The sequence below is a fragment of the Schistocerca piceifrons genome, chromosome 3 (genome assembly GCF_021461385.2).
Source record: "Schistocerca piceifrons isolate TAMUIC-IGC-003096 chromosome 3, iqSchPice1.1, whole genome shotgun sequence".
Taxonomy (NCBI): Eukaryota; Metazoa; Arthropoda; class Insecta; order Orthoptera; family Acrididae; genus Schistocerca; species Schistocerca piceifrons.
The window spans coordinates 41,115,432-41,131,076 of NC_060140.1; positions in this window are offsets into that span (position 1 = coordinate 41,115,432).

Genomic DNA, 15,645 nt, shown 5'->3' on the forward strand with positions numbered 1-15,645 from the left:
TATCTTTTTTGATGTCTTCACATTTTTCCTGAAGCCATTTCATCTTAGCTTCCCTGCACTTCCTATTAATTTCATTTCTCAGCGACTTGTATTTCTGTATTCCTGATTTTCCCGGAACATGTTTGTACTTCCTCCTTTCATCAATCAACTGAAGTATTTCTTCTGTTACCCATGGTTTCTTTGCAGCTACCTTCTTTGTACCTATGTTTTCCTTCCCAACTTCTGTGATGGCCCTTTTTAGAGATGTCCATTCCTCTTCAACCATACTGCCTACTGCGCTATTCCTTATTGCTGTATCTATAGCGTTAGAGAACTTCAAACGTATCTCGTCATTCCTTAGTACTTCCGTATCCCACTTCTTTGCGTATTGATTCTTCCTGACTAATGTCTTGAACTTCAGCCTACTCTTCATCACTACCATATTGTGATCTGAGTCTATATCTGCTCCTGGGTACGCCTTACAATCCAGTATCTGATTTTGGAATCTCTGTCTGACCATGATGTAATATAATTGAAATCTTCCCATATCTCCCAGCCTTTTCCAAGTATACCTCCTCCTCTTGTGATTCTTGAACAGGGTATACGCTATTACTAGCTGAAACTTGTTACAGAACTCAATTAGTCTTTCTCCTCTTTCATTCCTTGTCCCAAGCCCATATTCTCCTGTAACCTTTTCTTCTACTCCTTCCCCTACAACTGCATTCCAGTCGCCCATGACTATTAGATTTTCGTCCCCCTTTACATACTGCATTACCCTTTCAACATCCTCATACACTTTCTCTATCTGTTCATCTTCAGCTTGCGACATCGGCATGTATACCTAAACTATCGTTGTCGGTGTAGGTCTGCTGTCGATTCTGATTAGAACAACCCGGTCACTGAACTGTTCACATTAACACACCCTCTGCCCTACCTTGCTATTCATAACAAATGCTACACCTGTTATACCATTTTCTGCTGCTGTTGATATTACCCGATACTCATCTGACCTGAAATCCTTGTCTTCCTTCCACTTCACTTCACTGACCCCTACTATATCTAGATTGAGCCTTTGCATTTCCCTTTTCAGATTTTCTAGTTTCCCTACCACGTTCAAGCTTCTGACATTCCACGCCCCGACTCGTTGAACTTTATCCTTTCATTGATTATTCATTCTTTTTCTCATGGTAACCTCTCCCTTGGCAGTCCCCTCCTGGAGATCCGAATGGGGGACTATTCCGGAATCTTTTGCCAATGGAGAGATCATCATGACACTTCTTCAATTACAGGTCCCATGTCCTGTGGCTACACATTACGTGTCTTTAATGCAGTGGTTTCCATTGCCTTCTGCATCCTCATGTCGTTGATCATTGCTGATTACCTTTAGGGGCAATTTCCCACCCCTAGGACAAGAGAGTGCCCTGAATCTCCATCCGCTCCTCCGCCCTCTTTGACAAGGCCGTTGGCACAATGAGGCTGACTTCTTATGCCAGAAGTCTTCGGCCACCACTGCTGATTATTTATCAAAATTTAGGCAGTGGCGGTGATCGAACCCGGGACCAAAGACATTTTGATTATGAATCAAAGACGCTACTCCTAGACCATGGGTACAAGTGATGTCATCCTGTCTGTGTTGAATTTGCAGTTCAAAGTGCAGTCTCGAAAGGCTTAAAAAACATCCTGTCCGATGGCTGTTACTGAAGAATGTTATGCGGTGGAATATTCAGCATACAAACGTGATTGTTACCTACATATTCTGTAACTGCCAGGTCTTTATGACTAGCATGGCCATCCATAGTTAAGAGGACTGGATTTGTACCCACTGGCAGAGTGTGCTGTTTAAAATAGTACAACCATTGCAAGAACACGTGCTGATGCATCCAATTGCTCTTAGAAGCTCCACTGAAAAGTACTGCTTTTGAACATACCATCAACTGACCATCCTTATTCAGTTTCATCTGAGGGAAACTGAAAATTGAAAAGTGTAGGTATAAAATGGTGAGTGACATCCATTGTGGACATTTGTTTTATGCACTACTGCTTTGAAAAAGGGAAAAACTGAACCAAGACATGTGATCAATGTGAAATTAATACTACTGATTAGAGACTTGACATTACACAAATGATTAACATTACGGAGCTATAAACACTGTGACTGTGGCAGTTTAGTACAGAGAAGTGCCACCATCGAGCTGCAGTCAGAATCCCTAGATATCGTGGTATGGAATCGGAGTACGTGAACATGCTGCTGAGGTGTACTGTACCACATGGTTTGTAGGCATGTCTACAGAGTATCATCTTTGACTGCAGAAAGCCTGAAGGAACGAGTTGTTGACAGACTGTATCCCAGACATGTTCAGTAGGTGACATGTCAGGTGAATGGATGTGCCAGGGAAGTGGTGGTACCATTCATTCTTGGAAGACAACTTGCACATTTCTTGCTGCATGCAGTTGGGTGTTGTCCTGCTGAAATATGCCAAGAGGAACTGCCTGTGTTAACGGCAGTACTCCAAGCTGTAAAACCTCCCTCATATAGTGGTAGCTGTTCAGACTGTCCTCAAAACATAGGCAACAAGATCACACATAGCATGCAATGGCGCCCAAACCCTCACAAATGGCGTTTTTCCACTATGGCGCTCACCAATACAGTCAGCCAGATTGGCTTCACCACAGCAATGTCGAAAGCCTATGCGGTCATCATTTTGGATGAGTTGAGGTTGACTTCTCTGAAAAAAGTACATCTTGCCACTCAGTGTACCAGTGATGGTGTTCACATGCCCACTGCAGTCTGTGGGGTTGGTGGGTCCTAGTCAGTGGAAACCAATGCTATGGTGTGCATGTCACAAGTGTAATCAACAATTACATGTTTCCACCTTGTATGATGGCTCCGCACCAACTGAGTGATGTGTAACACTGACCTGTCCTGTCAAATAAAACAGGGTGCTGTTGGGCCTAAGAGCATGCCACCTCACTGGCATTTAAATCACTTATTATGTTTCTGCTGTTCTACAAGTCCTCTCATTGTGGTGTGTTTTAGACCACTGTTTGTGACAAGAGAAGCACTGGGATCTCCCAATAAGAATTTGCGAGAGCCTGTGAGAGGTGAACAGGCATGCAAAGAAAAGAAGATGTGCAAAATATGGTGTTTCACAATGACTTGCAATACCTGTGCACATACAGGGTATGTTAATGGTGTGACAAAGGATAAGAGATATGGACATCAGGGTCAATATGAATAACATGAGGTGCTGCACATACATTCCATTAGTGTGTTTCTCGTATGTTAAATGCACAGCAACAGATATTATGATACCATAGATCCAAATGATGTATTCCTTGTAGTTCTTACATGTTTCCATGACACTCACTGCACAGAAACAAAATATTTCTGCAATGAATTTCTTTCTTCTTGCAGTACAGGCATTGTCGTGAGCATTCCTTGCACATTGTGTCTAAATCTTAACTCTATGATCCTCATTGAGATCATGAGCTGAATTCCAAATTGGACTATACACAAATGAAACATTGGGCACAAATAAAAATATATCATACAAAGCCCATACAACCTACTGTAGTCCTTTGCCTTGTAATGTGGTGGGAGAAGGCAATGCTGTTGGCAAAGTGGCTGGTTATACCATGAGCAGATCACAGTGGCACTTCATTCACAGTGAGAAGCACTGCATATGGCAGCTGCAGCCAAGTTGATGTCCAACATATCACGGACTGACAGAGGCATGTCGTGTTCCACATATCAAGACGCCTTCCATGCATGGTGGAGCACAAGTCAATATTTTGGTGCTCAGAACTGATAATGTATGAAAGAATGTACTCTGAAAATGAAGAGTTTGACATGCAGATTGATAGTAAGACATTCATCAGCACATATGTACCCCCGTTCGATGTGATAATAGTTTATATTGGCAAAAGAAGTAAACGTCCAGAGGCTGGCAGTACTTTCAGTGAATCAATCTTTTTCTACAACTGCATATCCCTGTTGCAAAAGGATTTGGTCAGAAAACTTGTCAGTTTGAGCTTTCTACAAATACAACAACAGAATGACAGGTCTCATTATTTCCGTTTCCAGTACCTTTCACATCCAAGACAAAACAAGTGTTGTAGTCACCGTCGCACTAACAATGCAGAATATTCTATGTTTGGTGTTTTGTTCCATTGTAGTGGTTGGGACACTTGTTTGCTAAACTTACCACACTATTCCTGAATGCAGGTGTACAATTTGTTTGTAATGTGTCCTGACATGGACAAAAGCACCTGAATTTTATAACAGTGTGAAGTATATGTGGCAGTAGCATGAAGACTTCAGTTCCCCTCCCTCCAGTCACTGAACTCACAGTAAACTGACTACTATCATACTCAAATCAACTCTGGTCTATATTGAACAGTGTTGGCTTTAGTGTGATTGTCAGTAGTATAATCCATCAACTTTGGCACAAACTCCAGTGCTCTTCCTCAGTTTGGTTTAAACCTTTTGCATAATGTTATTTAATAGTGGCATTGGAAGTGATGAAGAAAATAGATGCTGTCCCTAAAATTAGGTATGCCTAGAGTGATAGCTGCTTGCTTTACCCACGTGTTTAAATGCCAATAATGAATTTAACGTCCTATGTCACATGATTCATGGAATTTGGTGTATGTATGCTAACAAATTCTTGCAACCTTGTGTTCTGTAGTACCACCAGACTTAAGAGCTGTAACAGTTTGCCACACCTTCTCCGGTGTTGTCACGTGCTGCATTCAGTCACTGCTACAGATTTTCACCTAACCTCCACACTATCATTAATCCTCTGTGTGGTTCTTGGTGTGAATTGTTTGTATGTCACAATTGGTGGGGAAATAGGGGATGGGAGGTCGTGATAGGTCATAGGATCTGGATCTGTTTGCCATGTTGTTTTTCAGTGGTGTAGCATTGTCGGACGATGTCCCTGCTGTCCCATCTCTTGTACTATCATGAATATCACTCCACAGCATCTGTCTTTCCAACATGATAGATATCCTTCAAAATGTTGCTCCAACAGGTTCAACATCTCCCATGCAACACTCCTGTCAATGTACGGTAGTTGTGTAATCTGTTGATAGGTCTGTATCATCTCCGTCATTAGTATTTGTGCTACAGCGTGGGTATTGCACCCCATTTCGGTAATCTCTGTAACAAAGATCATCTTCACAACCCCAGCATTGAATGGTTAAACACGCATGTACCCAGCAGAGCCATCTTTATTCTAGTGTGGCCAGGGCCTCCTATACATTAATGGGGTTTCTATGATCTTGACAGAGCACTATTTTGTGAGAATATACAAAGTGGAGAAGCGAGGTTCTAGACATATTTTTATTTCTTGACATTCACATTAAATGAATAAATACTCTAATATACCCCACAAAAGTAACCTGTGATGCTAAAAGGGTTAGAGGTTAAAAATCTAAATTTGAGAGGCAAAATCGTTAGTCCCATCTTCAATATCTGTATTTTTGAGCATATCACTTCCTATGTTCATGAGCGATAAAGTGGTTGATCTCTCTTGAAGAATTGTACTTCTTAATTCATTTTTTATTGTTTCCAATTTGGAGTAGGAGTGTTCTGCACTGCAAATTGTTACCATCATGCCTAAAAATATTCTCAATGCTGGTCCATCATATTTCAGGCTTGCAGCTGGATCACGTTGACATCTTGGCACGATATTTTCGCTAACAAACATGCAGCCATCTTCAGGTGAGTACGAGACTGAAGATTACTGGTGCGCGTCATTCTATATATACCGAAAATTGGCGCGGCGGCGCCTGCGCAGTGGAGAAGGATAATACCGCGCCCCCTATCTAATTTGGCACGCTCTGCAGCAAAAGCGGGCCGCGCATGCGTAGTGGTGTACCTACATTTGTGCTATCTGTCGTAAAGCGCCTTCGCGCAGCTGAGGCACGGTAGTCGAAAGTATAAAATCAATTTTCGTCAGCTGTCGCACTAGATGCAGACCCATGTCTCTGTGAAGCGATTAAAGAAATTACAGGATCCCATGCTTTATCCATCTGAAAGCTGCCGTCTCGATTAATAAGATCTTCTGCCAATCGTATCTCCATGGACTCCTTGATAATGGATTCCCAAAAAGATGTAGTTATCGCTAAAATTTTTGTTCCACAATAATCCATGGAGTGTCCCATCGAAATACAGTGTTCTGCTATGGCTGATTTGTTGGGCTGTAGTAGACGTGTGTGGCGCTCATGCTCCACGCATCTTTCCCATACTGTGCGAGTAGTTTGGCCAATGTAGGATTTGCCACATTGACAAGGGATCTTATAAATACCCGCCTTCCTCAGACCCAGATCGTCCTTCACAGAGCCAAGCAAAGCCAATATTTTTGTAGGTGGTTGGAAGATCACTTTAACACAATGCTTCTTTAAAATCCTTCCTATTTTGGAGGAGAGGTTACCCACACACGGAACAAACGCCCTGGACCTGACCACCTCTTTGCCTTCTTCTTCTTTTTTCTCTTTACATTTCTTCTTTGTTACAGTTGTGCGGATTTGGCATGTAGAATATCCATTCTCCCTGAAGACGGATTGCAAATGTTCTAATTCTGTAGGAAGGCTGTCCTTATCAGATACCACACGTGCCCGGTGCACCAGAGTATGCAGCAAACCCATGGTTTGTGCAGGGTGGTGGCAGCTTGTCGCCTGCAAATACAGATCTGTGTGTGTGGGCTTCCGGTAGACGGAGTGCCCCAAGATACACATTCTCAATGCAATTCCCACATTTGGAAATATCAGTTTCTTTCAAAAGCTAATATATTTTCTATATACTATTAATTCCTCCATTTTTATTATGCATAATTTTCAAGTATTCTGTTAAATGCAGGTATTCAGTTTCCAACTCTTGCTCATTAACATCTTCATAATAAATTTCAGTAAATCCTATGCAACTTCATCTCAGCTCTTCAACATTCAGTTTTCAAGCAAAAAAGTAAACCAAAACATTGACTAATGTTCTCATATGAACTTAACATGAGCATTCATCTAAAAAAGTGATTATCAGTTATGGGAAGAATGATTTCTACATTGAATTTCTCTTTTTCATTCAGTTGGACTGATGGTGCAGAGCCATCAGAAAAACTCCAGCATGAGCTCAACGTTTTGTTCTTTGAGATAAGTTCTGTAATCAGATTCTGGGTGTTTCTTCGCTGAACAATTCAAAGTCATCAAATTTATCCCTGAGGTTAATGTTAAAATCATCAAGTGAAAGGAACAAACTAGTTGTAAAGTGCAATGTTAATGTTTCTTTTGAAGACGCATCTACATCTACATCTACATCTACATCTACATGGTTACTCTGAAATTCACACTCAGGTGCCTGGCAGAAGGGTCATTGAACCATTTTCATACTACTTCTCTACAATTCTACTCTCGAATGATGCATGGGAAAAAGGAACACCTAAATCTTTCCGTTCCACCTCTGATTTCACTTATTTTATTACGATGATCATTTCTCCCTACATAGGTGGGTGTCAACAAAATATTTTCACATTCAGAACAGAAAGTTGGTGATTGAAATTTCGTAAATAGATCTTGCCGCAAAGAAAACCGCCTTCGTTTCAGTGACTGCCACCCCAACTTGCATATTATATCAGTGACACTCTCAGCCCTATTGCACAATAACAAGCAATGGACTGCCCTTCTTTGCACGTTACAATGTCCTCCATCAATTCTACCTGGTAAGGATCCCACACCGTGCAACAATGTTCCAGCAGAAGATGGACAAGTGTAATGTAGGGCGTCCCTTTAGTGGGTTTGTCGCACCTTCTAAGTGTTCTGCCAACAAAGCACAGTCTTTGTTCTGCCTTCCCCACAATATTATTTATGTGGTATTTCCAATTCACATTGCTCGTAATTGTAATTCCTAGATATTTAGTCGAACTGGCAGCCCTTAGATTTGTGCGATTTATCGTATACCCAAAATTTATCGGATTTCATTTAGTATGCATGTGGATGACCTTGCACTTTTCTTTGTATAGTGCCAATTGCACCTTTCACACCATACAGAAATTGTCTCTAGATCATTTTGTAATTGGAATTAATTGTCTGATGATTTTACTAGACAATAAATTACAGTGTCATCTACAAACAATCTAAGGACACTGCTCAGATTATCACCTAGATCATTTATGTAAATCAAGAACAGCAGAGGGCCTATGACACTACCTTGTGGAATGCCAAATATCACTTCTGTTGTACTCGATGATTTACCGTGTATCAATGTGAACTGTGACCTCTCTAAGAGGAAATCATGAGTCCAGTCACACAACTGATACGATACTCCATATGTATGCAATTTGATTAATAGTCACTTGCGAGGAACGATATCAAAAGCCTTCTGGAAATGTAGGAATATGGAATTGATCTGAGATCCCTTGTTGACAGCACTCATTACTTCATGGGAATAAAGAGCTAGCTGTGTTGCACAAAGCAATATTTTCTGAATCCATGTTGGTTATGTATCAATAAGTCATTTTCTTCAAGGTGCTTCATAATGTTAGAGTACAGTATATGCTCCAAAATCCTGCTGCAAATTGAGGTTAGTGTAATGGGTCTGTAATTCAATGGGTTACTCCTATTTCCTTTCTTGAATATTGGTGTTCCCGGTGCTATTTTTCAGTCCTTAGGATCAGACCTTTTGTCAAGTGAGTGGTTGTATATTATTGCTAAGAAAGGTGCTATTGTGTCTGCATACTCTGAAAGGAACCAGATTGGTATTTGTTTTGTCTATTCTTTCCAATACAGAGCTCTAAACTTCCATTAATATAATAAATTCTACCTTTCCCATTCTTCTGGACAGACTAAGGGCTTTGTCTGTAATTACTATTGCCTGTTCTGTATCTTCTGCAGTGGACATCAAAGTTTCTATAGTTTGTTTATGACCTTCATCCAAGGCATGAGTTCAGTCTGACCACCTGGTTTGCGAAAGACTCTCAACAATTTTTTTTTAACCTAAAAGTTCTGTCAATATATTCCATCAGTGCGTAGAGCTCAACAAAAGGTTCTACACTTTCTGAACCATTTCAAGAAATTTTGTTGGCTCTGATACACACCCAGCAGCTTGGACACCTATCAAGTTTAGTGAATGTCCTGCCAAGGTGTGAAGGTGGTGAAATTACATTTCATCTTGATTCTTGCTTGTAGACCAGTATACTTCCACAACATGTTTGAAGCATTGTCATGTCTTTGTCCTCTGTAATCTTTTATAGGAATATAATGATTCTCTTAAAAAACCTTGAGATGGTTTCTGCTAATTACTCAGATTTATGGTCTTTAATGGGTAAACATTTCAGAAACCACTAAACAGAAACATGGTCTTCTATGTAACAAATTATAACAGTTAGCTGTTCAACATAAGAGAGAACAGGTGTACTGTGAGTGCTAAAGGAAAAATATTTGCTAATTGAACTTCATTTAAAATTTTTTGAAGATCTGTTTTCCCATTACATCCATAACCTCATTACAGATATTCACTGATAAATAAGAAGTGTTAAGTTTTACAAGATTCCCAAATTTTTGTAAGTGATCTGCATAAAACGGAATGAGTTCACTCGGTAATTCCACACATCACAAATAATTTCCATTGTGGGAAATACTAAGATTTCATTGTCACAGTGAAATGGGAGCCCTATCGATGACAAAAATTTTACAACAGCTACTATCTGCTTAAGTATGTTTCTCCAGTAATCCACTTCTTCTTGATGTTGAGATAGTCTTTATCTATTCTACCAACTGCTGTACTTCGTGCCAGATAAATCACCATGGACTGCCTATGTGGTGGGCTATTTTTATGTGTTAAAATTATGTGCTTAATGTGCTTTCAATCATTGCATCCAGTGAGAGAGCATAAATTTACATCAGGAGGGTTAAATAAGCAGGATGAAAGACAAAATACAGTTTTGAAAGGCAAATACAACCACTATTTTCTTTCAATGCTTCCATTGTTCTTTAATTTATGTATAGATAACGCTTTGTTGAAATACCTAGTTGCTGATTACCATTTTCATTGCTTCTGGATGTTTCGGAAAAAAAGCCATACGGGGTAGCCGCTTGGTCTAAAGCTCCCGCCCATCCAATGTTCGAGTCGTCCCTAATGCATGGGTGTACGTGTTGTCCTTAGAATAACTTAGTTTAAGTGAGAATAAGTAGTGTGTAAGCCTAGGGACCAATGACATCAAAAGTTTGGTACTCTTAGGAACTTCCCACCAACTTGGAAAAGTCAGGTCCTCTATTTTGGAAATATACAGATCCCTTATGAATAAAAAATTCATGACTTCTTTCTACAAAATTTTCATGAAAATAATCAGCGGGAATGTGTGATACTTCTTATGGGTTGGAAAACTGTTGTCCAGCTGACAGTTGTCCATGTTAGTAAAGTCAATGAAGTTGCACTTTTGTCATAGGAATGGTATCTTTCTGATCGAAATCTGAATTTGGTGTAGAAATCTGAATTTGGTGTAGAACATGAACATTCAGAAATTCCCACAATTTGTGATTGACATGATCCATCATGTGGAAGATTCACTGTTTGATTGATGCTTACAGAAGTTGTTCCAGTAGTGGTGGTGGTAGTACTAGCAGTAGTAGTAGTAGTAGTAGTAGTAGTAGTACTAGTACTAAAATATGCTGTTAATTTTGGTAACTTTTCAATTACTTCTTTCTGATGTACAGCTCTTTTCCTTTTTTGCAGAACCACTAGGATATGACCATTTCCACTTCTTTATTAATAATTCAGTATATATTTTACACCAAATATAGTTGCTAACAGAAAACAAAACAGGCAAATGATGATTTAACCAAAGAATACCTCAGAGCCCAGTCAGTGATGACAACAACAAGCAAAACAAACATCACAACACCACAGACAAATTCAGGGAAATTCCTGATCATCGAGTTGGTTTATTTAAGTCGATCATTCATGTTTAATTTTACATCACCATCTGGTCCCTGCAGAACTGTGCACTGCACAAAAGCTAATAAGCAAGTAGGTATTGTAGCCATTCAGTAATTTTTCGAAATAAATTTGTTTTTTGGTTGTACATATCAGTTATTATTTGGTGATATGGCTGGAATTAGGGGAAGAATAGGGGCCTGGTGCCTGTACTCACTGTCCACTACTAACACCTACTGTGAGTAAATCCCACTGCTGTAAGATGCACATCTTCAACACATGCACCCTCTCACTTGACCTCACAAAGCATGTCAGATACACTGTCTGTGCGTCTAGGGCTGCAAATAGTTCTGGTGGATGGTGGTGCCCATTGTCTTGTGCTCATGTTTCCTGTGGCTCGGCAAACATGTTTAACTGTAGTCCTCATCCTTTAAAGCTCTCTCTTTTATGACATTTATACCACAATTATTGCAAACTCTGCCATAACACACACCGCAAGTGGACATCCCCTAGTCCAGGGATTGTGAGCAGTTGGGCTATATGATCTGTCGCACATGTTATTCACGGTTACAGGCAGATAAAAAATAAGTGCATATTGTTGTTGTTCACATAAGTGAAGCCAAAAATGATGTGCCACATGTGACCCCCCTATGTAGTTCAACAATGTGTATTGAATCTGAGCTGGCATATTTAAGAATTGCCACCATGTTGACTATTACCTTAAAGCAAGGCCGTATTTCTATTACCATTATCATATTTCTAATCTTTCTTAGACAAGCCATTTTCAAAATACAAGGTGAGATATTGTTATCAGCCACCCAATGTATTGAAAGCGGACCCTCACATTACACATCCTTGACTGAGGGTTTGAGAGACTGCGAAACGCCATGTTTTGCACATATTACGTTCTTTGCATGCCTGTTCACCTATCCTATCAGTCTCTTGCAGATTCTCACTGGGAGAGGCCATATCTTTTCTTGTTTGTGACAAATTGCCCTCCATTACACATCTAACCACTTCTTTCAATCTATTTTTGTACCATTTTCCTCTGTGATTCTTTCTCCCCTTAAATTCAGACATTTTTCAAGTCTTCCAGCAACAGAAATGCCATTTAGAAAAAGCTTTCCATAATAAAATAAAATCATAAAAAGATGGGAAGTTTGTTAGAATAATATTACAATATTGTGTAATTCCAGATGTAAATGATTGTCTGGTGGTACTTGATTGCCATAATTCAACATTCCTAGATCAACATCTTAAATTGTTAAGGAAATGTTCAACATACTACTGCAGACTTCAAAGTTTTGGATATTTGATATATTTAATTAGCAGACGGTCAGACACAAACATTATATGTGATAATCTCCAATGAAGTTTGATGAGAGGGGCAAAAGTTTTTTGCTGCAAATAAAACTTACACTTGCAACTAAATCACTCAGTGCCTACACCACAACTGAGATGCATATGTTTTTACTCTGGAGGGCAAGCATTGAAAATAGTTTGACTTATGGAATTTGGTTCGTGTTTCAGAAATTTCAATGTCCACTGTCACCCAGCCCTTGTGAGGCCAACTGAGGAGCTACTTGATTGAGAACTAACGGCTCCAGCCTTGTAAACTGACATACAGCCAGGAGAGTGGTGTGCTGACCACATGGCCTTCCATATCTGCATCTGGTGACACCTGTCGGCTGAGGATGACATGGCAGCCATATTGTACCATTGGGCCTTCCAAGGCCTGTTCAGACAGAGTTTAGTTTTACAGCACCCAAAAAAATCACGAAAGTAGTATTAAAATTGTCACGAGGAACAAGAAACTCCGTACAGCCTGGTGTAAGTGCGGGTGGGACTAGAGCTCATGTGAAATGAACCACGAAGTGGGCAGGCGACTGCTTTCCTCTCCCCTCCTCTATTCAATCTCCACCCTCTGCATGCGTTACTAATGTGTTTGCCTTAAATTTATTCATCATTAAATAAGGAAGCCAGATTCAGTGAGACAGGTGGAAAAAAATTATAGTTGTGAAGGGCATTACACGAGACCCACTTCATGTATGTATCACACGTCAAATTTACAGTGCGGTTGAAGTCCAGTACAAAATTTATAGAAACAGATAAAAGCAAACAGTTACATAAATTGTCATCACTGATTGCTCTTAACCATGATTTATTAATTTTCTTAGTATTAAAAAGTCTCTCACAAAAGTATGTCGAACCAATCATTGACATTATTTTTGTGGGCTCACGATGAAGACAAGGAAACTCTTTCTGTTCAGAGTTCTGGTAAAATTGTATTCAACTTCCTGCCATAAAAAACATGCCTAGCGGATGAGAATTACATTGTAAATCCATGTAATAATTCCATTTGCAAATTGCGGGAGTGTCATATACAGAAGTAACAAGTGGTCTCAACAAATTTTGAAAACTTGGAATGGATTTAGTATATCCATAAATCATATAAGTTCATGTTTTATTGTACTAATCAGAAGAATGTAGTTCTTGTAATTCTTTTCATGGACAAAATACAGAGCAGAGAAGTGTGCTGCATTTTTTGATCCCAGTTGTCTTTGTACATTGCAAGTTTTGTCAAGACAGTGGTTTATATTTTTGCCAGTTCACAGATTAAATGATCCTCACCTTGCAGGCTAGTGTTAAAAATGTTCATGTAGTGTAATATCCAACGAAAAGCCAAGGTTGACAACCTACTCTGGATATTCCAATTCCAGTGATGCCTTCTTTTGACCTTTAGGAGCTGGTTTATTGGCATTCTCTAATGAAAAAATCTTTTCAGGAAATTTCTGCAGCTAAGCTACCAGATTTCACTGTGGTTTGGTATTTCATGGTACTCTTCCCCAGTTTCAATTGAAATTTTCTGAAACTGTCAAACCCTCTGGTAAGTGTTGTTCTTAGCATAAGTTAAATAGTGTGAAAGTCTGGGGGACTGATGACCTCAGTAGTTTGGTCCCTTAGGAGCTGACACACATTTCAACATTTGAAACTGTTGGTGTGTGAAAAGTGGGATCTGAAATAATTGACTGTCAAGAATCAAGAATGTTTATGGGCCATTGATCATACAGAATGAAATAGGCTTCTTTTTGTACAAATCAGAATAAAATTTTTGGAGACTATTTATAGTAAACAGATAGTTGATATACGAGGAGTTTGTAAATACCATGCATAGTAAGTCACTGTAAATAATGTTCATACCACATTACATTCACTTACTTGGTTAATACACTTAACATACAAAGCTGACATACACAAAATATACTGATATGGTGAATACAGTGACTAAAGAATGTTGTGCATCATTTATGTTAAATTATTGTCTGTAGACAGTGAATTTAGCTATTATATTACATGCTGATAATGATTATACATTATTTTGTTAATTGATAGGCCCTCATAATCAGAATAAACACTGATTAAGCTATTGCTGGTGAGGCTAACATTTTTACATTGTTTAGCAGAGTATATAGCAGTTGTCTTACATTTGCAGGTGAAGTTTTGGCTATTGAGGTCACATGAGAATTTATTCTGAAGGATCCAGAAGGCAGAGGTGGACAAACGACGCTCGACTTCAAACTGGCCCAAGATTTTCCGATATGCTGAAGCACTTGATACAGTATTGATGAGGCACGATTAGTCACGTGATATTTGACTCACGTGGTGCCAGTGTAAATGAAATGGCAGAAACTATGAAACAGCTACTACAGAAATCTATTATGCTGTGTAAAATTTGGCAATTTTGTGACACACAGGAGGAAGCATCACTATATTCTATCATTTCACAAACTCTTATTGCAAACCTGTTAAAATACAACAAGAGTACTCATACACATATGAATACTGTGTGTTCGAAGTGAAAATATTGTCCTTCAGAAAACATTACTTGATGAAGAACCCAGATCAGTACATTGATTACAAGAGATTGTAATGATTTCCTAAGTGCATTTCAAATGAGTATTTTGGTCACTGTTCACGTATTTGAATACTGGATAAAAATGTCAGTAGTTTTCAATCAGCTTTAGAGCATGATGCTGACATATTGATAAAACAAGAAGGAAAATTTATCAAGAATGAAATCTCTAACAAACGAAATAAGCATGAATTACAGTGGCAAGACCTGTTGTGGAGATGTTAATGGTAGACGTCAGAAGGTGGTGGCCGAGCTCAAGTTCAAGAACTGGACTGAATCACTTTATATATTTCCTGTTGCCGTAACATATGACTTGCACCTTAGAAGATATTGCAGTAAGTGTTTCACTGTTGCTGAGGCAGAGTGCTACAGGAGGGTTGGAGGGGAACAGTGCTACCAGCTTAGCTGTGAACTTGATTACAGGCAGGTGAATAGTGAGCAGGCAGCAAATTACATCATGTTGTTGGCCAACCATAAGGACCTATCCTGTGTGCTTTGGCTTTTTAGAAACATATACCATGTTTTAATTGCAGTTGGTATGAATCCATTTGTAATCAGAATTGAACTGGCTGTAAAATTGGACAATTACCCAAGAAAAGTCTTCATTTCCACAGGAGATAGTAAAAGTCTAGATGGGGACCAGTGGCATATGGAAGTGTCTCATGCTGCTGTGTAGTTGACGGTCACCGTGATTTATGACAGGAACAAAACGGGGTGTATCAGATGCTGGATCTACGCAGCCCCTGAGAGAGCAGTGGGCAGACGCTACGTATGGAGCCAATAGTCTCATGGCGGTGTAGGAGCGATATCCTTTATGTATGTACAT